Raw genomic sequence first — 27,653 nt, forward strand, 5'->3', positions numbered from 1 at the left:
CGTAAAAAAGAATAATCTGGTGGATGGTCATGGACCGTTTCAAATGGCGACTTGCTAGAATTGGAATGAGATGGCATGCGGTTAATAAGATAGACGGCTGTGTCAAATGCAAAATGCCAAAAACGTTGTGGGACAAACGATTGAGCAAGAAGGGAAAGACCTGTTTCAACGACATGACGATTTTGGCGTTCGACTATGCCATTTTGCTCACTTGTGTGGGGCAAGACCGACGATGAATGATACTGAGCGAGGTAAAAAGGTGGAAAGAAAAGATTGCGAAACTCGCCACCCCAATCGGTTTGAACATTTTTAAGTTTTGTATTAATTTTCCGTTCGACCATGGAAATAAATTGTTTGAAAACCGAATACACGTCAGACTTTGGTTTCAAATGAAAAATCCACATGTAATTTGAAGGATAATCAACACATAACATAAAATAATGAATACCATCAGATGATAAAACGGGTGCGGGACCCCAAACATCACAATATGCCAAACCAAAATATGATTACTATGAAATGAAGAATTATGCAAAGAAAGTTTTGTAGTTTTCCCAATTGACAAGAAGTGCAAATATAATTATAAGTTTTATGAGAAACAGGAAGTAAATATTTGGGTAACATAGTTCTTAAAACCTCATGATGCGGATGTCCCAATCGTTGATGCCATACAGCTGAAGAAGCACGCGTGGAAGAAAAGGCGGACTTGCGAATAGACTGAAGTTGTGGAAGGACAATAGAGTAGAGACCATATGTACTTTCACCCATGAGTAGTGTGGTGCGTGTAGATATATCCTTCACACAAAAGAAAAAAAGTTGAAATTCAAAGAAGACATGATTATCAAGAAAAAATATTTGAGCAGATAACAAGTTACGTTGAATTTGTGGAACATGAAGAATGTTACATAACGAAAGAGTTTTGTGAGGTGAGAAAATATGAGTGGAACCGATGTGCAAAATAGGTAAACCCAAACCGTTTCCAACATGAAGAGCATCATCACCATGATATGCTTCTGATGTGCCTAAGCTTGCAAGATATGCTGTGACATGGCTATTGGTACTAGTGTCTGGGAGTCAAGTTGTAGATGTAGTAGACCGATGGTCAGCAAAGTTGGCAGAGGGTCGTGTACGAACTGTTGATGGATCCTTGTTTGGACAAAGAGATGGGATGTGACCAATACCATATCGGTTGCATGAACCGTAAACTATGTTTGTGTTAGAGGCCCATTCAAACTGACTTCGGTTGCCACCAGTTCGATTTTTGAAACTACGTCCACGGCCACGATTAGTATTGTAACCACGTCCCTTATTGTTTTGAGTAGATAGAGAGCTATAGAAAGCTTGTGAGGGAGCTGATGGTGTGAGGTGATATCCTAGTTTTGAGGCTAATTGTTGGACAACAAGGAGATGAGCTTGGTTAGCTGTTGTGTGGCCTTCGGAACTAGCAGTAGGGGTGTTAAGATGGGCGTTGGTTGCTACCATGAATGCTTGGGATAATGGTGGTGTGGGCTGATTTTTGTGAATCATAAAATCAAGGTCAGCAAGTAAACCTAGTAGTTCATTAAAAGTGATGGGTTTTTCATGGACCAGAAGGTTTGACTTCAGTCCATTGTATTCTTTATAGAGACCATAGGTAGCTAACATGACCAAATCTTTGTTTTTGATTGGTTCACCGTTGTTGAAAAGGGCTTTGGCATATTCTTGAGCCCTAGATAGACAGGCTGTAGGTGTTTCATCGCCATTCATCTCAATCCTCAGAAGTTGTTGTTTTATGGTAAACATGCGAGACGAAGTATGTGGTGCGTAAGCACGTTTTAGGTAGAGCCAGAGATCCCTAGACGTGTCCCGATGAACATGATGAAAAGATGCTTCAGATACTATAGAGATAAGAAACATACGGACATGGGCATCATTGGCAACCCATGTAGAATGATTAGGGTTATTGCGGGTCACGATTGGGGTTGTATCTTTGTCTGAACCAGAACCCTCGATTGTGATTGTAGGGGAGGGGCATGGAATAGTTCCATCGATATAGCCAAACATGTTGTTTGTGACAAGAAATGGGTAAATCATTGTTTTCCAATACATGTAGTTTGTAAGGGATAGGGTAAAAGCAAATTTATGGGATGTTTTCTATTGGGCAATTGTCACACCCCAACCGATGGTGGAAACATCAGGGTGCAATGTGATAGATTGATTTCAAAAAAATTCATTGACATAACTAGATTTCAATAGCTTAAATAATATTGTTTTACATTACTAATGAAAATCCAACTTGTCCATAATGAAACATATAACAACAAAATAATAAAGCATAGTCTTGATTTTATAATTCGGCGTGTATCTAAATCCACCCTAAATAGTTTTTTTCCAACAATTCTTCAAGCATTTCCCGCAACATTGTAAAAATATCCGTCAACACAAAAATGTTGGTGAGCATATGTCAGACCCCATACTCGGGCCTGGGCGTATGACCAACAGTTGGTACCGTTTTTGTAATTAAATAAAAATTACGGGTTAATGCGGAAATATATTAGCGTGGATTAAAATAATAATATTTACATAACAAAATACAGGATTTAATAAAAACACTTGTTAATGTTTACAAAATGATTACTTGTTTTATACAAACCACCACTTAAGTTTAACATTTAACAAAAAAAAATGATCTGAGCCATCAGATCGCCTAGATGTCAACTTCGATTCTTCAAGCGGCTAACCATCATTACCTGTAAAACAATTTGAAAATACGTCAGCAACACATGCTGGTGAATAAGCTGACGCATAAAATATTTTATTTACTTAATTACCCCTCGAGACATAACTTAGGTCTCGGCCCATCGTGGCTTAGGAATAATCAAGTTAAAACTTAAAACACAATTATAAACTTAAGCTCTACTGGAAACCGCTAAGCAAGCACCGCTGCGTTCGAGATTACTTAGCTACCATCAGTATACACATGATTACTTTCACTCGGACGTAACTTAGGTCCGACCCATCGTGGCGGAGGCATATAGCCAGGTGTGGCGCGGTGTGCCCACCATCTACCCACATATGTAAGGATCCAAACAAACATACACGACATCCTGAAGGCCAGTGATTACTTTTGTTTATAATGTTTTAGAGATACATAATCTCATGTAGTCAATTTGATTGACTCGATTAGACAAGTTATAAAAGTTGGACGTATTCACCTTTTCAAATGACCAGCTTCACTTCACTGATCAGTCTTTCTTGTTATCTCGGACCTATAGTACGAGTATAACCTTTAATTAATACCAGATCTTTAGTCCGGATTTAAGACCTTTAGTCTCTTTTGTATAATATTTACCTCGATTATGTTTTCTATTTAAATCTTTAGTTTAAAATACTTTTCTTTCTTTTACAAGTTTAACCATTAGTTCTCCTTGTTTATTTTTCTAACACTACGTTTCTTCTTCTTGAAGAAACGTATACTTTATTATTATTATTATTATTATTATTATTATTATTATTATTATTATTATTATCTAAAACCATTTAAATAATAATCATACTTTACTTAAAAAAGAAGTATATCTTTATCTTTATATCTTTTCTTTGTTTTACTTTGTTTTATTTATTCTCGAGGTATCGAGTATACCCTCAACTAGGGTCTAAGCCTTTTAATTTTTTATTAATATTTTATTCGGGCATTATCCCTACCTTAGTCGGCTTATGTTTTCTATACTTTTGGGTAGCACTTCGACACTTGCACGTTCTTCGAGAATCTTGGTCAATTCTTTACTTGCACGCAAATAGAGGTTCTCCAATCTTCACAACTTGTCGGCAAGCACTTCGAGGCGGGACGTCGAGTCATCTCGGGATAGCACGTACTTCAATGAAACATCATCAGTGTGTGGCACGGGTTTCGAGGTTGTAAGGCCCCGTTCCTGGTAGCCCTACTTTAGCGTCGGATTTACTCATAAACACAGTTCTACAAATCAGAGTTTATTAAAACATTCGTGGAATATTAAAACTTTCATGAAACATTATATCCCAATTCATATCTTGTCTTAAATAAACACCTTGTCTTTTGTTTTATAATATTAAACATAAAACATCTTGAGTCTTCGGATGCCAGAACCTTATTCTTCTGCCATGTTTCCCCGCTCAAGCCAGCTGTCTCATTCTACTCACCTGCGTGCATACTAAAAGTCAGCTACGCTGAGTGAGTTCTAGTTAATCAAGCAATTTATCACACAACCACTACATGCATCATATACGTATCCGAAGACACGTAGCCCACCATCTGACTTGCTCACCTTACCACTCAACCTCTTATTTACCCCTACCGCTTTGCCACTTTAATAACGAATGACGTTATGCCACTTTGCCACTTTAATAACGTATAATGTTATGCCACTTTTCCACTTTAATAACGAAGTCACGTATAGCTTACCCTACCACGTACTATCGTCATGCCACTAACACTCTTACTAGACTCTTGCCACTTCTAACACACTCTACCTCTACTTGTCTACAACACACTTCATAAAATTACATCATTTACATAATAACCAAGTTACATCATAACATTTACACACACTAATAACCACTTGACAATCACTATCCTTGGCGATACGTGCAATATCCGAAGATCGTTCACGCACCGACAAGCATTATATAATAGCTACCTCGTATAACATCTATAGTATACACTTACCACTTAAGGTAAGTGTATTCACACTTCACATCGAGTATGCACACAGCCCCGAAAACATAACAAGGAAAATGGGGCTAGAAACTCACCTGAATGCGGTTACGTTCACCGTTTATAGTAATCCCTTTCTTGAGCTGTGAACGACTAACTGTATAATATTTACATGTATCAATTAACTATTACTGCTCATATCATATTTCTATCTTTATATAACCCACAACAGACAGGGGTCCGGGGGCAGTGCCCCTGGCAAAGGGGTTCTAGGGGCGGCAGCCCCTAGCGGGGTCCAAAGGGAAGAGCCCGTGGCTGGGGTTAAGCTGCCAGGTCAGCTTGGAAAAATTTTATTTTCATTAACTGCCTTAACGCATTTTCCATTAGGATTTTAAGTTATTATTTTATTCACCTACTCATTCGTTAGTCCGATTCGTGGTCTAGTACTGGGTTACCTTTACTTAGCATTTTAAGTGAACTTATGTAACGATTCCGACAAAACCAGGTATACCCTAACCGGTAGACGTTAGTTACGTCATATGTAATGTCGGGTACAAGAGTTACCATGGTAATTATACGAGAATACATAGTTCATTGTATTGATTGTACGTGAATATATAATTCACCGTATTGAATATGCGATCAAACGATCGATAGTTATTGAAACCCGAATGAATCGAGGGTTCAATTATAGATGAGATATATGATATTTAGTGATGTTACGAAGTATTAAAGCTTCGGAATAAGTGGATTAAAGCACAGAAAAAGGATTTCGATTTAATAGTACGTCGGTACGTTAAACGAAACCTTTAATACCAAACCGAGCAAGAGACGATCGATCAAGCCGAAAAAGATGCGTAATAACTAATAATATGACGTTTTAAGTTAATAAATGTCATGGATTAAGTTTTTAAAATCGGTTTTATATAAATTTCAATTTTTAGACCAAAAACGACCGTTTTAGCCTCGTTGTAAGCCGAATTAAACGTTTAACCGAGAAACGAACTGAACCAGGTTATCCAAAACATTATCCGGATTTCGGATATCCAAATGAGTGGCCAAAAATGAACTTGTGGGACCCACCCCATCCACCCCATATGTCCGATCGGACCACACACATCAAAACACACTTCACTTTCTTTTTTTTACAACACAATTCATCAAACCTCCAATTCTCTCAAGACCAAGAGCCAAAAACCGAGATTTTTGACAAGAAAAACCGAGGTAAAATTGTGTTATGTACGTGTTTATGTTCGTTTCTTGAGTGTTCTTGCAAGGAAATGAGATTCCAAGTGAAAAAGGGTGAAAGCCCGAGATGGAACCAATTCTTGCATGATCAAGTGATGTATACGGGTTATACAAGGGATCTTGGTCCAAGAAAGGAGTTAAACGAATCAAAAACGAATTTTTACGGTTAAATCTTTGTTTTGGTATCATAACCGTAACCATGAAAGAAATGGCTTGATTGTGAGTGTAACTTGCTTGGTATTGTGGTATGTTGTTTGTAGGCTCTGTATTAGTGGTAGATAAGGCGGAAAGATGAGTTTGTAGCTTGTAGTGGCGGAAAACGAAAGGTATATTCGGTTATGTTCGGTTTTGGGAAATTTGGACAGATTGTTGATGCTTTAGAGTTAGGTCATGAAATTTTACAGAGGTGTTAAACACATGAAAATATGAGTTCTGTGAATTTTTGGATAAAGGATGAATATTTGGTGAATTTGATGCTCGGTTTTGGCCAAAAATGGTGAAAAATAGTTAAATATCATGAAAAATTCTGGACAATTTCAGATAAGCTTTTCATATCATGTATAAGTCACACACAAAATTTGAGGTCCGTTGGAGAAGTCTAAGTAGGCTTTTCGGTTAAACAAGTTCTAGGGATTTCTAGCTCGGTTTTGGAAAAAGGGCATGTAAAAGAAGATTTTGGTTCTGGAAAAAATACAGGGGACTATTTGGATGGCAGGGGACATCCAGGAAAAATTTGGGATTTTTCTAAGGTCGTTTGGTATTTACGACATATTTAGTGTTTAAATGATGTTTAAAAATAGATAAATAAATTTTAAATATAAGAAATAATTCTGGAAATATTTTTATAAAATTCCCCACTATTAAAAAGTGATTTGTGCAAAATTTCAAGATCCGGGAGTAAACGGATAATTAATCGTGCTGATTATTAAACTTTCAAAGTTAAAACGTGTAAACCGGTGAAGTTCGCTTAAGCGAGCTGACTGGTGTATAAAAACCTTAAAAATGGACTATTTTCATATAATTGAGTTAAACAAGTAAAAATGAATCATCCGAAAATAAGTCGGATGATTTGGGTATTTTTAACCGATTTTAACGTTTTCCGGTACGCCAAAAGACGGAAACGAGTCCCGCGACCAATCGGGACGTCTAAACCGAGCTATAATTTCACATTTTGAATTAAATTATCAGACAACCACTATTTCGGGTCGTGTGTGACCAAACTCAATTTTGAAACATAAAACGGATATTCGTGCTAGGCACGCAAAACGAGAAAACGACTAATAGAAATTGTGACCATGGAACTCTAAACGTCATCACAATCTGAGTCCGGAGAAGTATTTCTGGGTTAACATTGCCCCCGGAACAGGTACAGTACTGGGTTAACAGTGTCCCCAGATGTACCGATTGATAAGGTTAAAGATTATATAAACAATAATTGTATAATAACGATCGTAGGGATCATATTACAGATTGGACGTGTTAATTGATAATGATTGTTGTTACCTGCTTGCATGTGCTAAGGTGAGTTTCACGAGCCCCCTTTTACTGAACTGTTTTAAATATTTTCCCGGGGCGGAAAGCATGTTTATATCAAAATGTTTAAGTACATGCTGATCGCATGGAAATGAATGTATTTATATATGTTCTATTGTACGGTAATCGTACGGAAATGTACTAAGATGGTAATTGTCTGAGTTGCTAACATTGTAAGGCCCCGAAACACGAGTGATTAGCTAAAAGCCGGTAGAGTGTGAATAGTACTATTGGTCTGACAAACCCAACTGGTCCGGCATGGATTTGCTGATGTTTCCCAGCCAGTTGCACATGTCTATTTTGGGTGTTATATATATTTTGCTGTGTAATGTTAGACATAGCGGTTTGGGGCAGTTCCGTGGACGGGGGATATGTCACGGGTCCGTGGGCGGGGGATATGCCAAGGGGGTTGTGTGTGATAGTCAGAGGTTTCACTTGTGGGCTCAGCATAATTACATCGATAATAATATTATTTTATGATAATGATTTATCATGGTTTACTCGAATTGTGAAACTCACCAACTATTCGTAGTTGACCCGTTTTCTCACATGCTTTTCAGGTACAACTAAGATGAAGTGATTGCTTACGTGCTAAGTGCTTGATGTGTGTAAGATTTGCGTGCGGAATGTTAGGATACATTATAATAAATAGAATTATGTATCGTATTGTATGATGTGTGTATCACCTAGACGGTAATGAAATACGAGATAATGTAATTTTGAAGTATATTAATGTATTCAGTTTTCTTTATAAGCAATGTGGTTGATATCAGACGAGTCTGTCGCACCCCGTTTACGTTTCCGCTGCGGTTACGGGGTGTTACAGAACTTGGTATCAGAGCCATTGGTTATAAAGAATTAGGATGTCTTTAAAAGATACCTAAAATATAACCAGTAGCTCAAGTATTATAGGATCTGAATATCAATTAATAATATATTGTGACGGGATCTGGATGAACTTGAATGGACAAGGGAGTTATTATGGTCCGGAACATAATAACAGACTTGTCCACACGAGGGAATTCAGGGGAAGTCACTGGGGACATTAATAGGTAAAAATGGCAACATATGTGTAAAGTATATGATATTATTTATACGTGCTAATGTGTATATATATGTATGTACATATCTTGTGGGTACATGTATTGAGAAATGGGACCCGGATAAGGAACCGGGGGATGAAATAATAAAAGTACCGAGGATGCTGGAATTCTTAGAGCATCGGTTGATGATAAGTCTGACTTATCGGGTCACAGCTATGATAGCACCAAGTTAGACCTCCCGTGTGACATTAACCAGAAATATCTAGTAACCGTCACTCCCAACCAAAATTGATAAATCTCATACCCTACCAACACCGGTACCGTATATCCTAATAACCCCAGATGTTCACCCGAACCGTCGACCCTCACGTACGGACGGATCCGTACCTGAACCCATTCTTATTTCATTAAAGTAAAGGAGTAAATAAATAAAATAAAATAAAATAAAATAATATATTGAAATATATATATATGTATTGCTCACTCACAAACATATGAGACGGACCAACTTCAGATCGAGAATTACCGATTTTAGCAAACCTAGAACGCCTGAGGACATTGACTGAGCGAGTGTAGAGTTTCCCATAATAGTAATTAATAATATTTGAAGGCAACCCATGTTGCGCAATTACCTTGAACCTTGCAACTCCCTATGTTATCCTTACATTCGTTAGATGTCTACACCCATGTATGCTCGAATAGAATGATTACCTATACACAAAGAAGTGTCGGAATCATTATAGCATAGCTGGTTGTTCGTTCGTAGGTGGTATACTGTGTATGCCGGATATACGAATAGACACGGATATTATAACTCCGTGGTACGTAATCGTTTGGTGCTCACGGTGAGCATGTATCGGTTACGCTGACATGCAGACGGATATTGAAATCAAGCATATTAAACATTGATCTTTGTTGAGAAGATCTCTATGTCAGTTAGTGACAAGGGTTATGAAACGTATTTAAAAGTTAACCGACGTCAGGTTAAGTCCGTATGTTATTATATTTGTGGGACATATATTTATACTAGGTGCCGGTATGTGTAATATATATGATAATATTTGGTGTGTATGTGTACCTGCTGTTATGATTGAACTGGTAACGAGTTATACGGTGAGATTAGTATTGATTACTGCGTACGGGATGAGTACGGCAGAATGACATAAAACGAGTAACTCCAATGATGGAGATTGATATGATTCAGTTGATTGCTCAAGCATAGCAGATGATGATACCGAATGTAGTATCACAGATCACTGCTAGTGTTGATGCAAATGTGAACACAGAATTATAGATCGGGCAATCACACGATTATGAATATTTCAATTCTTAGTGGTATTACTAAGAGTGATAATGTCCCACCGAATGCTATTATGACTACAAGTATTAGTTATATACTAAACATGAATAGTAGTCGTAATGAATTAGATCCGGTGTGAAGAATATGCTTATCGATTGTGTTAAAGGGATTATTAATAATTGACTGATGGTAAAGGGAGGAATAGATTAGCGAGTGGATAGAAAAGATCGAAATGGTTAAGGATATTGGTAAGAGTCTAGAACATTGTGTAGTGAAATATGCTACAGATATGTTGGTAGATTATGTTGTATATTGATGGAACACGATGGTACAAAATTATAGTTAAAAAAAAAATTTGTTCAGATGATATGGTCAGGATTTAAAATTCTTGTGCTAGAGCACTTTTATTCGAGTAATTGAATTCAGAGTTGGGAACTAAGCTATGGAAGATAGAAATGTTGTGTGCTGATCACTTAGAACACGCTAATCGTTTGAAGGAATAGTCATGTCTGATAACATGGCTAATTACTCCTGAAACTAAGCGAAGTGAGCGCTATATTGGGGACTAACTCCTTCGATAAGGAGTATAGTCAACCCTGTAAAATATACAACCTGATGAAGGGTTGTGTCACAAGCCAGCATTGATATATTTACTCTATGGGAAGCGGACTGGAAGGACGTTAGGTGAGACGTCGAGTATTAAAGAAGGGAAATGATAAAGGTATAGTGCAAGATAGACTTGCGAATAAGTAGGTGGGTCCTACAACCCAGAATTATCCTAAGACTAGTTCTGGTGCGAAAACATGAACCGCATAAAGGGTCCTTCCTTAAATGTGGAAAATATAGTTATCGGCAGGAAGAAGAATGTCGGGTGATAGTAGGCCACAGATATGGTAAAGATGGACGTAATGCCTCATTCGTAGAACCAACTGAAGCCATGAGAACCGGCAACCCCAACCCATTCATGTACAACCACTCCGAACCCAACAACTTCAATAACAATCCATCCGAGGAAATAAAATTATGCCAAACAGTTGTACTTGCTATGAATGTGGCAGTACAGAACGTTTCAAGAGAGATTGCCCAAAGTTGAACCAAGGTGTCTTTGAAGATGAACCTCATGACAAGCATCAACCTCTGATCAAGCAAGGAGCCGTGCTTTTGTGAGTAATTCAAATAAAGCACGTCATGATCCAAAAGTGGTATTAAGTACGGTGTAGTTTTAAATCAATAGGCTTCAGTGATATTTTTACGGTCGTCGATAGAAGTTAGTTCCTGCTAACCTCCTACCCTTTGGAAAGATACCGATTAGTGAAACTATAGAACCCTATGCTGTAGAATCGCTAACGGTAAATCCCTAATGGTTAACTACATTGTACGGAATTGTCCTATTATTCTGAACGATTAACCTTTCCTTATTGACCTACGACCAGTAAAGCAAAGAAGTTTTGACGTAATAGTTAGCAGGGATTGGCTAACTCAACATGAGGTAGAAATCAAATATGAAAAGAAGATGATCAGAAGCTCTCTTTCGGACGATGAAGCGATTAAATACAGAGAAAAGTGTACGGTATTATGTTGCCACTCAAATCTCATCTTGAGATGTTATAATATTTACGACAAGAAGACATGGTGTATTTAACAAACGTGATTGCCAAGGTACTTAAAAGAAAACATATAGAAGATATCCCGGTGGTGCGCAAATTTCCACAAGTTTTCCCAGAAGAACTCCCTGGATTACCGCCAACCCGACAGGTCGAATTCAGAATCGATTTAATGTCTCAAGCTGGCCCTGTTGCTAAAGCATCCTGCCGACTTGCACCGTCCGAGATGCAAGAATTATCCAATCAATTACAAGAATTGTTGGATAAGATTTTATACGACCTAGTTAGTCACCATGGGGTGCACCAGTTTTAATTGGGAAATGAAGGACGGAAGTGTTAGGATATGTGTTGATTAGGGAGAATTGAATAAAGTGACGATCAAGAGTAGGTGCCCACTTCTTCGGAGTGAATGATCTGTTTAACCAACTGCAAGGGACGATTTATTTTTAGAAAAATTGATCTTAGATATAGTTATCACCAAATGAGAGATCCAAGAGGAAGACGTTGCAACAACAGTGTTTCGGACTCGCTACGGCCATGATGAATTCTTAGTTATGCCTTTCGGGCTAACAAATGCGCCGGCAGCATTCATGGACCTCATGAACCGAGTCTATAAACTTTATTTTGACAAATTTGTCATAACATTCATTGATGATATTTTAATATATTCGCAACACAAAGAAGAGCACGAACGACGGATAAGGAAAATTGTGGAAGTGTTAAAGCAAGAGGAGTTGTACGCGAAATTTTTGAAATGCGATTTTGAATAAAGAATGCATAATCCCTTGGTCATGTTGTAAAGCAACAAGGATTTCACATAGAACCAAATAAGATAGAAACCATTAAAATTGTGCCAAGCGCCGATTTTAAGTCTCCCCGATGGAGACGATGGTTTTGTCGCGTATTGTGACGCGTCGCGTAGAGGGTTAGGATGCGTGTTGACGCAGTATAATAAGGTCATAGCCTATACTTCCCGACAGTTAAAAATACACGAGTAAGATTTCACTACTCACGACTTAGAACTGGGAGCGGTTATCTTCGCACTTAGAATGTGGAGACATTATCTCTATGATACGAACTGCACCATCTTCACCGATCATAAAAGTTTGCAGCACATATTTGATTAGAAGGAACTGAATATGAGGCAACGGAGATGGGTCGAGTTGTTAAGCGATTATGACTGTGACATCCGCTATCACCCTGGCAAGGCTAACGTCGTAGCCGATGCCTTGAGTAAGAAAGATCGGGTTAAGCCATTGCGAGTGCAAGTGCTGGGGATGATAGTCCAGTCGAACCTTAGAACCTGATTCGAGTCGCTCAACGTGAGGCGTTGAAAGAGGAACAATTGGAAAAGAAGGAACCTTACGGCAATGAGGAGAATTTCGAACAGCGCGTGGACCTAAATTCTCTACTTCAAAAATCGGGTTTGGATCCCGACCCTCCATGACCTTCGTGAATTAATCATTGACGAAGTGCATAGATCGAAATAATCCATACATCCGGGATCGGATTTGACTATTGATGATACGGATATCTGAAAGGATTTTTATTAATGGCCGAGTTTGGAGAAAGATATGGTTACGTGTGTTGGTGAATATTGAGTTATGCCAGAGATAAGGCTGCACACCGAAAACCCTAGGGAACGCCACGACGACAGAAAATTCGCCAATGATAGTGGGAATATATTACAATGAATTCTTGCCCAAATTCCTGATGGTGAAATGGTATCTCGTCGTGGAGTACCATTTTCAATGATCTCAGATCAAAATAGTCATCTTACTTCCATTATTGGAAGGCGGGGAAGGAAGCATCGAGAGCTTGAAGCTTTCTATGGGTGAAGTAATTATCACCAATTTGTAAATTGAAAATGGGCGTCAATCAAGCCATAAGATTCGAATTGATTCGAGAAACAACCAATCGGATTTATAATATTTAAGATGAGTTGAAAGCATCGCGAGATTGGCAAAGGATTTATGCCAATCTTAAAGGCATCATAGGAAACCATTGTCATTGGAAAGAGGTGACAAGGCATTTTTAAAGGCATCACCTTAGAAAGGTGATATGAGGTTTGCCAAAACCGAAAATAGCTCCTTAATATATTGGGCCTCATGAGATTATCTCCATGATTGGTCATTTAGTTTATTGATTAAAGTACTCCAGGGGCTAAGTACTATATATGATATTTTGCCATGAATACGGATTGAAAAGTGCCTAAGCGATGAGGCAACGAAAGTACTAGTAATAGAGGTACTCATAGAAGACATGTTTGATATCATAACTAATTCCGTAAAGATAGTACACGGGAAAACTAAACAGTTTGGACATACCAAGCGTTATTAATTAAGATTAAGTGGAAATTCACAGCGAGGACCAGATTATACTTGGTAACGCGAGGTTAATTCTGAAGGAAAAAAAAAAAAAACCCCACCTTTCTCTCGAAAGGAGATAGTGGGCGTGTAAAATTTCGAGGACGAAATTTCTTAACGGGGGGAGAATGTAACGATTCCGACAAAACCAGGTATACCCTAACCGGTAGACGTTAGTTACGTCATATGTAATGTCGGGTACAATAGTTACCATGGTAATTATACGAGAATACATAGTTCATTGTATTGATTGTACGTGAATATATAATTCACCGTATTGAATATGCGATCAAACGATCGATAGTTATTGAAACCCGAATGAATCGAGGGTTCAATTATAGACGAGATTATGATATTTAGTGATGTTACGAAGTATTAAAGCTTCGGAATAAGTGGATTAAAGCACAGAAAAAGGATTTCGATTTAATAGTACGTCGGTACGTTAAACGAAACCTTTAATACCAAACCGAGCAAGAGACGATCGATCAAGCCGAAAAAGATGCGTAATAACTAATAATATGACGTATTAAGTTAATAAATGTCATGGATTAAGTTTTTAAAATCGGTTTTATATAAATTTCAATTTTTAGACCAAAAACGACCGTTTTAGCCTCGTTGTAAGCCGAATTAAACGTTTAACCGAGAAACGAACTGAACCAGGTTATCCAAAACATTATCCGGATTTCGGATATCCAAATGAGTGGCCAAAAACGAACTTGTGGGACCCACCCCATCCACCCCATATGTCCGATTGGACCACACACATCAAAACACACTTCACTTTCTTTTTTTTACAACACAATTCATCAAACCTCCAATTCTCTCAAGACCAAGAGCCAAAAACCGAGATTTTTGACAAGAAAAACCGAGGTAAAATTGTGTTATGTACGTGTTTATGTTCGTTTCTTGAGTGTTCTTGCAAGGAAATGAGATTCCAAGTGAAAAAGGGTGAAAGCCCGAGATGGAACCGATTCTTGCATGATCAAGTGATGTATACGGGTTATACAAGGGATCTTGGTCCAAGAAAGGAGTTAAACGAATCAAAAACGAATTTTTACGGTTAAATCTTTGTTTTGGTATCATAACCGTAACCATGAAAGAAATGGCTTGATCGTGAGTGTAACTTGCTTGGTATTGTGGTATGTTGTTTGTAGGCTCTGTATTAGTGGTAGATAAGGCGGAAAGATGAGTTTGTAGCTTGTAGTGGCGGAAAACGAAAGGTATATTCGGTTATGTTCGGTTTTGGGAAATTTGGACAGATTGTTGATGCTTTAGAGTTAGGTCATGAAATTTTACAGAGGTGTTAAACACATGAAAAGATGAGTTCTGTGAATATTTGGTAATTTTTGGATAAAGGATTAATATTTGGTGAATTTAATGCTCGGTTTTGGCCAAAAATGGTGAAAAATAGTTAAATATCATGAAAAATTCTGGAAAATTTCAGATAAGCTTTTCATATCATGTATAAGTCACACACAAAATTTGAGGTCCGTTGGAGAAGTCTAAGTAGGCTTTTCGGTTAAACAAGTTCTAGGGATTTCTAGCTCGGTTTTGGAAAAAGGGCATGTAAAAGAAGATTTTGGTTCTGGAAAAATTACAGGGGACTATTTGGATGGCAGGGGACATCCAGGAAAAATTTGGGATTTTTCTAAGGTCGTTTGGTATTTACGACATATTTAGTGTTTAAAAATAGATAAATAAATTTTAAATATAAGAAATAATTCTGGAAATATTTTTATAAAATTCCCCACTATTAAAAAGTGATTTGTGCAAAATTTCAAGATCCGGGAGTAAACGGATAATTAATCGTGCTGATTATCAAACTTTCAAAGTTAAAACGTGTAAACCGGTGAAGTTCGCTTAAGCGAGCTGACTGGTGTATAAAAACCTTAAAAATGGACTATTTTCATATAATTGAGTTAAACAAGTAAAAATGAATCATCCGAAAATAAGTCGGATGATTTGGGTATTTTTAACCGATTTTAACGGTTTCCGGTACGCCAAAGACGGAAACGAGTCCCGCGGCCAATCGGGACGTCTAAACCGAGCTATAATTTCACATTTTGAATTAAATTATCAGACAACCACTATTTTCGGGTCGTGTGTGACCAAACTCATTTTTGAAACATAAAACGGATATTCGTGCTAGGCACGCAAAACGAGAAAACGACTAATAGAAATTGTGACCATGGAACTCTAAACGTCATCACAATCTGAGTCCGGAGAAGTATTTCTGGGTTAACATTGCCCCCGGAACAGGTACAGTACTGGGTTAACAGTGTCCCCAGATGTACCGATTGATAAGGTTAAAGATTATATAAACAATAATTGTATAATAACGATCGTAGGGATCATATTACAGATTGGACGTGTTAATTGATAATGATTGTTGTTACCTGCTTGCATGTGCTAAGGTGAGTTTCACGAGCCCCCTTTTACTGAACTGTTTTAAATATTTTCCCGGGGCGGAAAGCATGTTTATATCAAAATGTTTAAGTACATGCTGATCGCATGGAAATGAATGTATTTATATATGTTCTATTGTACGGGAATCGTACGGAAATGTACTAAGATGGTAATTGTCTGAGTTGCTAACATTGTAAGGCCCCGCAACACGAGTGATTAGCTAAAAGCCGGTAGAGTGTGAATAGTACTATTGGTCTGACAAACCCAACTGGTCCGGCATGGATTTGCTGATGTTTCCCAGCCAGTTGCACATGTCTATTTTGGGTGTTATATATATTTTGCTATGTAATGTTAGACATAGCGGTTTGGGGCAGTTCCGTGGACGGGGGATATGTCACGGGTCCGTGGGCGGGGGATATGCCACGGGGGTTGTGTGTGATAGTCAGAGGTTTCACTTGTGGGCTCAGCATAATTACATCGATAATAATATTATTTTATGATAATGATTTATCATGGTTTACTCGAATTGTGAAACTCACCAACTATTCGTAGTTGACCCGTTTTCTCACATGCTTTTCAGGTACAACTAAGATGAAGTGATTGCTTACGTGCTAAGTGCTTGATGTGTGTAAGATTTGCGTGCGGAATGTTAGGATACATTATAATAAATAGAATTATGTATCGTATTGTATGATGTGTGTATCACCTAGACGGTAATGAAATACGAGATAATGTAATTTTGAAGTATATTAATGTATTCAGTTTTCTTTATAAGCAATGTGGTTGATATCAGACGAGTCTGTCGCACCCCGTTTACGTTTCCGCTGCGGTTACGGGGTGTTACAACTTAACATTAAGCGAACTTAACATAAGCGAAGTTAAACCTTAAGCGAACTTAGCCTTAGGCGAATTTAACTTGGCGAAGTTATAGTTAGCGAACTTAGTATCTGGCGAAGTTATACAACAAGCAACTTATAACCAACGAAGTTTATACAACAACGAACTTATAACTAGCGAAGTTATACAGCGAGCTCGCTGCTGTCCGAGTTCGTTTCGTCAATCCAAAACACGCGTTTTTCGACCTTTGTTCGCTTACTATGGTTCGGCCTTAGCCACAATCGTTCCCTAGTCCGATTGCGGCCTAAGTTTGACCCGAACGAATCGTAAAGTTTTGATCTTTTCAAGCTAAAACGTTCCAACTAGGTTCAAAGGTTCATTTAATCGAGTCGTTTCCATTCTCGGGTTCATTACATTCATTTTTATTATCAAGCTTGAAACTTTATGTCTCTTTTATACCCGATCTATTATAGACTCAAGTTTCAAGGCTAAACGTTTATAAAAACGTAAACTTCAAGATCGAAACATACCTTTTCGGGTTTGTTTGGCTTAGTTATGGACTTTAGATCTTGTATATATCTTGTGCATAACGATGATCTATCGAGAATCAATGTTTGCTTGGATCGGATCTTACCCCTCTCTCTCGGCCGTGTATATATATATGGTGTAGATGTGTGTTTGAGTGTGTAGAGAATAAGATGGATAGAAATGAGGATTTAGGGTTTTAGGGTGGTTTAAGGGAGTATTCATACCCCTAAGGCCCATGGACCCTAAGCCCATCTCATCCATAATCCCATATTGACTAATCTAAGTCCATGACCTTTTCTTTGCTAATTATCTATTTAGGCCCAAAAACTAAACGCGACTTTCTTTATTAAATATGAAAATTCTAGGATGCTACAGAGGTATCGTCGGTTTAGGGCACATATTACGAGGAAAGTCGTGCCACGCTTATCGAGGTAGAGAGATGATTTTCTAGTGAGAGAGTAAGTAATTTGAGTTGTGAATTGAGAATGAGGGCTGATGGCCCTATTTATAGGGGCTGTCAAACTGACCCATCGCGATACGTGATGGGTCCTGCTTATGATCCATCGCGTATAACGATGGGTCAACGGGCCCTTTTGTTATTATTATAAGACATAGCGATAAGCGATGGGCCAAAAGAAGACCGTCGCGTATCGCGACTAGGCTTGATGAATCATCCAGTAGCTTTGCCACGTGGCTGACGCTGTGCCACGTGGTGACACGCGGCGGGACACGTGTCTTGCTGTCAGACCACGTCATCGAGATACGCGATGACGTTGGTTCCTGAGCGATCGCGTATCGCGATCAAACGGAAAAGCATATTTTTATTTTTAGTCCCTAAAATTTGAAACTTGGCATTTTATTGATCCAGAAATTTCAAGATGTTACAGCATACAAGTTTGAATTTACATAGCATAATACTGAATAAATCTCAAATCCACATGACTAAATTATGTTTAGTTTTAGAATTCATACTAGCATGCATGACTACAATTCAAACCATAGATTAAGCACTAGCATATCCTTATTATCAACATAACAAGGCCGTAAAAGAATACTTGATAATGACCTCATACAAAAAGGAGGTGTGCGAATCCTATAACTTTATATATGTCAAGGGAGGCTTGCGAAGTTAATGAAAGTAGAATGTTAACTTATTCTAGCATGTAGATTGATCAAATAAACATATAGATTTAGCATGTATTAGAATTGAGTTTTCTTGAGTGAAAATAGAGTGTGTTTGAGTTTATGTGATTTTTTAATAACAATGTTACATCCAAAAGGTGTGAAAAGTTTAAAAGGGATCGAGTATAACTCAGGATTTGGCGATTTAACCAAATTATGAACTTTACAATATAACTCAGGATTTGCCGCTTCTTACACACTTCCGTTTACCTTTTAGGGTGATTTCGTGTTTGATTTTTTAGTTATTGTAAAGTTCATAATTTGTGATATTATTCCATGAACCTTACTGCCATTAGATGTATTTTAGGTTGCATGAGCTCCGAGTAGTTGATTATTTCATGAATTTGTTTCGTGTAGTCGTTAATTGCTAGTTCGGTTAATACTGAGTGTGTTGATTGACTGTGGTAGACGCGTGCCATTAGGGTTTATATTTCTTGAATCATTTAGGTTAGTAGGATTATCCTCTTTGAGTTAGACCAAAACCTTAGGGGTTAGCTTATCTCTCTGCTTTAGTTGATTTAGTTACCCGTTGCGAGACCACGTGCGGTTTTCTAGCTATCGACTAGGTTAGTTTGTAAGTTGAGTTATTTTATCCTTATTATTGAATTACCCCTCTCTTCATAGGTTTGTAATTAGCTCGAGCCTTAGTGAGGATTGTGATTTTGATACGGACCAAGTAATAAATCATTAGGGTACGTAAATAAACAACCGTAAATTAAAAGCTAAATAGACGTTGTTAGGTTTTCTGGTAAAACTGACCGTAGGGACCCAGTTGCCTTGATTACATCTATCTTAGTTCATCTTTAGAAGCTGGTTTCAAACACTTGTTAGCACCTGAGCCATCCTATACCCGTTCAGTCATCTTACCTAGGTGATTCGTTTTCTTATTATCGTTGAATCCCATTAAGTTTCCAGTTAGTTTCGTTACACCGTTAGTTAAGTTAAGTTAGTTTAGATATATAAGTTAAAACAAATATATTATTTAGGCATGACTTGAGTAGGGTTTGTAATCTGAGCCACCTCACGTGTCTTTGTGTTCGATACTCGGACTTCCTTAGTCTTTACTACATACGATCGGTACACTTGCCGGTTGTGTGAGCTTAAGTTAGGATATTTCGTTTTAATTTAAAGCTTAGTTGAGAGTCGTAGTTTTCGTAGATACATTTCGCACATCAGTTTTGGTTTAGAACATGAGTTCTTACCAAGAAGATGAAAGTTGAATATTGGAGAATTTGATGGTGAAGTACGATGATTTGGGAGGTAAAATGGAGTTATGGGGATGATGTAATAAGCTAAATAGAAAGGTAATGGATATAAAGAGAATGAGGTTGGATTTTGGGGAGTGTATGATGTATTATAAAGGTAATAAGAGGGGGAAGAGAGGTGGAGTCCGGTTTTGGAGCCAAAGCAACAACAATTTTCGTATTGAAAAATCAACAATAAACACCAAATTTTTTTCGCGATTCCCGCTTCGTTATAACTCTGTTTCACACACGGTTTTCTCCTACGTTCACTATTTTCAAAGTACTATGATATACAAAGGATTAATTCAACATTCATGGTGTCGAGCGTTGGGTTTAAACCTTTAATTTTGATGCATGTCGAGGGTTACGTTCTCAAACTTTTATTTGTGATTCCCACTACGCCTTAGCTCGGTTTCGTGCACTATTTGATTGGCTAGAATGCATTCAAAATAAAGTATTTTAATGTGATAGATTAAATATAATTTTCATTTCTTTATAGTTTTGAATAATAGTATGCATTTAATTGACTAAACATGAATCATGTATTAACAAGCAATGTTTGATTCAAAATATAATTCCATTAGGCACGAAATTAAGATTGCAAGGATTCAAAATGAAATATTTGACAGTTACAAGGGATTAAATTAGTAATACAACGAACTGGAAAGTATAGTCTCCCCTACTTTAGAAAATTGCTTTCCGAAATTTCTTCATGCCGAGGAATTTGGGAAGAGATGTGGGTATTTGGCTTTTATTTGGTCTTCGCATTCCCAAGTGAATTCAGCACCGCTCTTTGCTTCCCAGCGTACTTTGACATTTGGAATTCAACTCCGCTTGAGTTTCTTGATTTCTCGATCCATGATCTCGACTGGTTTCTCCACAAAATGCATAGTTGGATAGATTTGAACGTCTTCGAGTGGAACTCAGATATCTTTGTTGGAGACGCACCTCTTTAGATTTGAAACATGAAATGTCGGATGAATGTTGCTTAGTTCTTTAGGCATATCAACTTTATAGGCTACAAGACCAATACTTTCTATTGTTTTGAATGGTCCAACATAGCGTGGAGCTAACTTTCCTCGCTTGCCAAATCGGAAAACACCCGTCCAAGGAGAAACTTTTAGGTAAACTACGTCTCCTTCTTCGTATATCTCGGCAATACGCTTTCGGTCGGCATAACACTTTTGTCGATTTCGAGCGGCACGAAGATTGTCTTGGATTTTATGAATCTTGTCGGTTGTTTCTTGAATTAACTCAGATCAAGTGATTTGGGATTCCCCAACCACGGTCCAAAAAACGGGAGACCGACATTTTCAACCATAGAGGGTTTCTGATGGAGACATATTGATGCTTGAATGATAATTTGTAAGGCACCGTTACCAGTGACTCACTTTAACATTGGATTTACTCAATAACATAGTTCTATATATCAGAGTTAATAAAACATTCACGGAATATTATAAACATTCGAACCATTACATTACGTGACCATTAATCCTTGTCTTAATGAACATTCAACTTATTTAAACATAAAACATTGTTCTTTAAATATCATAACATAACACTTCATTGAGATGCCAGTGTCTTCAAATCCATGCCATGTGCTTCCCCTCAAGCAAGTTGCCTCATTCTACTCACCTGCGTGCATACTAAAAGTCAGCTACGATGAGTGAGTTCTAGTTAATCAGATGACATATAATACATTCACATACTGACATATGCACCCAAAGGTACACACCTTCATATTTACTTAAATGCGTACATACATTCGTACTTTCGTCCTTTCTTTCATACTTACATAATACTTTCATTCGTACATATATGTTTTATGAGCATTTCGCTCTATAAACTTCGCCGATATTATTAGGGTCGGTTCCCTACATTCGCCGATACTATTAGGGTCGGTTCCCTTCATTCTCCGATATTATCAGGGTCGGTTCCTTACGTTCGTCGATACTATTAGGGTCGGTTCCCTACGTTCGCCGATACTATTAGGGTCGGTTCCCTACGTTCGCCGATACTATTAGGGTCGGTTCCCTACGTTAGTACTACTATAACTTACCTGTCCTTTACATGCTTTCCTTGACAATGCGTGCAATCTCCAAGGGCGTTCACGTACCATCAACATATCATACATACATTATTGATACATCATATATATTCATACATACATCATTCATACGTCATACATATCAATCATATCCTTAACTTCCACCTGACGGTATATGCAATATCCGAAGATCGTTCACACACCATCAAGAAATCATCATACATAAATCATACAAGGCATACACTTACCAAGTAAGGTAAGTGTATTAACTATCACATCGAGTATGCACACAGCCCCGAAAACATAACAAGGAAGTGGGGCTAGAAACTCACCTCAATGCGGCTGCGTTCACCATTTACGGTTATTCCCCTCTTTAGCTATGCACGACTAACTGTATAACAATTACGCATATTAATTACTATCACTATCCATATCGTATTTCTAGTCCAATTATAACCCTCAACGGACGGGGGTCCGGGGGCAGCGCCCCTGGTAGCGGGGTCTAGGGGCGGCAGCCCCTAGCAGGGTCCAAGGGGCAGAGCCCTTGGCTGGGGTCTAGGGCGGCAGCCCCTAGAAGGGTCCATTAACTGGTGTTAACACATTTTCCATTAGAATTTTGAATCATTAATTAATTTATTAACTTAAAAGTTCAAGGGATTTTTTGTAATTATATCCTTCTTTTTCTAAGTACAGGGACTGCTCTGTCATTTTGTTAAACTTCTAGTTCGTTAAACTGCTCTTAACGAATTGGGTTATCATAACGAATTGGTTCTCATAGAGAATTGAACCCTTTAACGAACTGGACTTCTTAACGAATCAGTCCATAGCGAACCAGTCCATATAACGAATTAGTCCATCTAATTCGTATATCTTCTAACGACCTGGCTATAACGAATCAATGGTGATTCGTTATCTTTTCCCCTAAACGAATTGAATACGAACTGAAGCTAGTTCGCTATGTTTTCTGTAACGAATTACGTGGCGAATCACCCCTTATTCGTTAACTCCCCGTTAATGAATTAGGTTTAGGTCAGAGAATGTCAGAAACATTCTCTAACATTCTTCTTTTACCTCGTATCATTTCCGGCGCCGTCGCCGGAAAAACGCGGATTCGTAGGAAAAACAAGTTTTAACTCGTTTTTCACCGTTTTTCGTCCCGTTCAATCCAGATCTGAGCTAGGGTGACCCCTAAGCTCATCTTAGATTCGGTTTATACCCGATTCCACCCGGATATCGTGACTTAAACGGTTTAACGGTGTCGGCTCGTCGTTTCGCAACTAGATCTAACGGGTTTGAGCTCATACAATATCATACTATCATTAACTTGGATCGGAATCGGTTTTTCCTTGGTGTTTTCGGCTAGAGAGAGTAAGAGAGCAAGATGAGAGAGAGAGCTAAGTGTGTGTTTTGGTGGTGTATGGAATATGTGTAAATGAATGAAAAATGGGTAATTAAGGTTTATATAATTATGGATCATGGGCTTAAGCCCATGGTCTTTTTCTTCTTTCCTTCATGACCCAAGTCCATAACCCATATCCATTTTACCCAACACTAGCCCGACTCATAGTAATCCATATTTTCATTTATTAACCGAACTAGAAAAATGGGATGTTACATAATTGTTGTTGTATGAGAATTTAATTAATGGCAGATGCAGATCCCAGTTACCACCGAAATCCAAGACGCGCGATCGAAGCATATCCTCAAGTGTTTGGATAGTACGTGAGGTTTGACCATCGGTTTGAGGATGGAAGGGCATACTAACATTAAATTGTGTACCCAAGGCGGTTTGTAGAGAACCCCAAAAACGATATGTGAAATGACTATCAAGATCGGATATGATTTCCAAAGGGACACCATGACGGCTAACAGTTTCCTTGACATAGATTCGGGCTAGCATCTCAATGTTGAACTCCTCATGTATGGGAATAAAAATGAGCGGATTTGGTTAGGTGATCAATGATTACCCAGACACTATCGTGACGAGAAGGTGTTTATGGGAGTTTCGTGATGAAATCCCACTTCCACATCGGGATTTCTGGTTGCACAAGCAAAACAGAAAGAAGTTGGTGTTCGGCCTTCACTCTAGTGCAAGTGTGACATTTAGACACGTATTGTGAAATGTCCTTTTTCATACCGGGCCACCAATACACGAAACACAGATCCTGGTGCGTTTTATCTGCACCGGGGTGAACAGAATATCGAGTTGTATGAGCCTCGAGCATGATAGAAGAACGATGATCGTCGCAATTGGGAATCCACAGTTGGTTCGTAGAATAAAGCAATATGTTGGGTTTGGTTTTGAGTAGTAGTTCAACACCATAAGACTTTTTGTCATACATGTTGCCTTCGGTGACTGAGATATGTTGAGCGTCGAAGATACGATATTGGATGTCGGTTTAGAGGTGGGCACAAAACAGATATACAAGCTCCTTATCATATTGGTAATGAATTCAGTAGTTATTATCGCTGATTAGTTCAACCCATCGGCGCCGGCGCATGTTGAGTTCTTTTTTATTGAGGATGTGTTGGAGACTCTTGTGCTCGGTAAAGTCAACACAATTGGTACTGTATAGGTATGTATCCAGATTTTCAAGGCAAATACGACAGCACCGATAACATTGTCTCGTTTCATGAGAACACAACCGAGACCAAGATGAGATGCATCGCAATGTACAATGAAATTGTCGTTACCGTCGGGAAGAGCAAGGATTGGCACGTTACAAAGCTTGTCATTGAGATTTTAAAATGCTTCCTCTTTCTTAGACCCCAAACGTAGGGTGTACCCTTTTGTGTCAAAGAGGTGATAGGAACGACGATTTTTGAAAAGTTAGAAATGAAGCAATGGTAATAGGCCACTAATCCAAGGAATGAGCGGGAAAAACGGTAGGGGACTTAGGGGCAATCCAATTCTTGACTACTTCAATTTTGGCTGGATCCACATGAATGCCTTTGTCGTTGACAATATAACCTAAGAATTGAACCTCTTTTAGCCAGAATTCACATTTGGAGAAATTGGCGTAAAGTTGTTCCTTTCTTACCAGGTCTAATATGAGACGAAAGTGTTCTTCATGGTTGACTTGGACTTAGAATAAATTAGGATATCATCAATGAAGACGATGACGCATTTGTCCAAGTATGGTTTGCAAACTCGGTTCATGAGGTCCATGAAAACCACGGGTGCGTTGGTTAACTCGAAAGGCATAACCATGAACTCGTAGTGTCCGTAACAAGTTTGAATTGTAGTTTTGGGAATGTCGTCTTCATGTACACGAAGTTGATGATATCCAGAACGAAGATCAATTTTTGAAAAGCATGTCGCACCTTGGAGTTGATCAAAGAGATCATCGATGTGAAACAAAGGACAACGATTATGTATTGTGACTTTGTTGAGTTCACGATAGTCAATGCACATTCAGAAGGATCCATCTTTCTTTTTAACAAATAGGATGGGAGCACCCCAGGGAGATGATCTCAGACGAATGAAACCCTTGTCGGCCAATTCTTGAAGTTGGCTGGCAAGTTCTAGCATTTCGAAAGCTGCAAGACAGTAAGAAGCTTTGGCGACTGGAGTTGCACCGGGAATGAGGTCGACTTTGAATTCAACAGATCGGAGAGGTGGAAGAACGGGTAGGTCATCAGGAAAATCCCGAATGATTGGAATGTATTTTATACTCTTGATGTTTTCTTTCTTTTCTACTATATGAGACAAGAAGGCAACATATTTCTTTTGCATGTATTTCTGAGCTTGACTACAAGACATGAGTTTGAGACCACCTGATGGATTTTCACCGTAGATTTGAAGAATATCACCGGACAGAAGAGGGAAAAAGAATTAACTTTTCGAAGCAAACAACTTCGGCACGGTTCTTGGCAGGCCAGTCCATGCCTACTATGATGTCGAAACTACCCAATTGCATGGGTGTGAGATGGATTGAGAATTAATGGTCATTAAGATTTAAGTAGCAATCGTGAATCATAGAATTGAAAAAACTCGGTTTTCCATCCGCGACTTCGACGGTGAAGGATTTTGTTAGCTTTGATCGAGTATGCGCAAGTAAAGGTTTAAAGTCTAATGACACAAAGCTTTTATCCGCTCCAGTATCAAAGAGTATCGAAGCATAAACTCCATCAACAAGAAACGTACCGTTTACCACATCATTCTCGGCTTAATCTTGGGCCAAATTAATATTGAATGCACGACCGCGGGCTGGTTGTTGTTGTTGTTACGGAGCTTGAGCTTGGTTGTTGATGCGGTGGCACTGGTTACACATGTGGTTAGGATCTCCACATGCATAGCAAGCTCGTCCATTTGTGATGGCGGGAGGTTGCTGGTTATCAGTTGGGTTCGGTGCTTGATTACCTTGCGACCTTGGACCACTTCGACAAGCAGTGACGAGGTGTCCATAGCGACCGCAAGTGGTACACTGGCAGCAAGCGGGTGTAGTAGGATGGTGGAATGGGAAAATAATGCACTTGGGATATGGTCTGGTGTAAGGTTTTTTGGCTAGTGGTTGGTTTGGGGTTGCGGGAGCTATGTTCTGGGTTATAGGGACTTCGTTCAACGGGGTTACCATGGCGTAGTTAGGGTTTTGAAACTTGCGTTTCTTACTGTCACACCTCGACCAAAGGCGGCGGAACATGCCAGGGTGCAACCGATTGCCCAAAAACACAAGACACTATTTTAAGTGACAATATTTAATCAACTCATTTATTTCATAAATCAATAAACAATCACACAACTTGTTCATACAAAACAAATTGAATACAAGTAAACAAATATATATATATATATATATATATATATATTTCGTTTTGCTAATATGCTAACAGTTTTGATAATGTTTTTATACAAGTCCTCGATTCAACAAAAGTTAAACCCATAACATCGCATAAAATAGAATTTATCAACACGAAGTTGGTGAGCAATTTCATAGTTTTTGAACAATAAGTATATAATAAGAAAATTCCACAACTTGTATACGAAACAATAAATAATAGCAACAATATGGATAAATGAGATCGCTAAATAGCACACATTAGCGACACCGTCTATAAGAGAATACTAGATAGATTCGGATTTCCATGAGATCGTTAATAAGAAAACATTAACGACACCGTCTATAAGAGAATACCAAATATATTCGGATTTCTATGAGATCGTTAATAATAATACATTAACGACACCGTCTATAAGAGAATACCAAATAGATTCGGATTTCTATGAGATCGTTAATAACAATACATTAACGACACCGTGCTATAAGAGAATACCAGATAGTTCACGGATTTATGAATCAACCAACCAAAAGCGGTAAACACATAAGCATATACTGTAAGGCCCCGTTACCGGTGCCCTACATTGGGTGTTGGATTTACTCATAAACGCAGTTCTATATATCAGAGTTAATTAAAACTTTACGCGGAATATAAAACTTCAACCATAAAACATTACATAACTTTCAAATCTTGTCTTATCAAACATTCATAGTCATTTAAAAACAAAACATAGTCTTTAAAACATCATAACATTCCCTTTAGACACCAGTGTCTTCAATTCGATGCCATGTGTCCTCATCAAGCGAACTGCCTCAATCTACTCACTTGCGTGCATACTAAAAGTCAGCTACGCTGAGTGAG

At 38.3% G+C, this 27,653-nt stretch overlaps 1 pseudogene; it reads right to left on the reverse strand.

Moving 5' to 3' along the window:
• Nucleotides 1-27,653, reverse strand: part of LOC143596953 (telomerase reverse transcriptase-like) — an 86,327-nt pseudogene that overhangs the window by 24,510 nt on the left and 34,164 nt on the right.

Source organism: Bidens hawaiensis, unplaced genomic scaffold (genome assembly GCF_021521415.1).
Source record: "Bidens hawaiensis isolate Kalapana, Puna unplaced genomic scaffold, B.hawaiensis_p1.1 tig00047407_1, whole genome shotgun sequence".
In the NCBI taxonomy this organism is placed as follows: Eukaryota; Viridiplantae; Streptophyta; class Magnoliopsida; order Asterales; family Asteraceae; genus Bidens; species Bidens hawaiensis.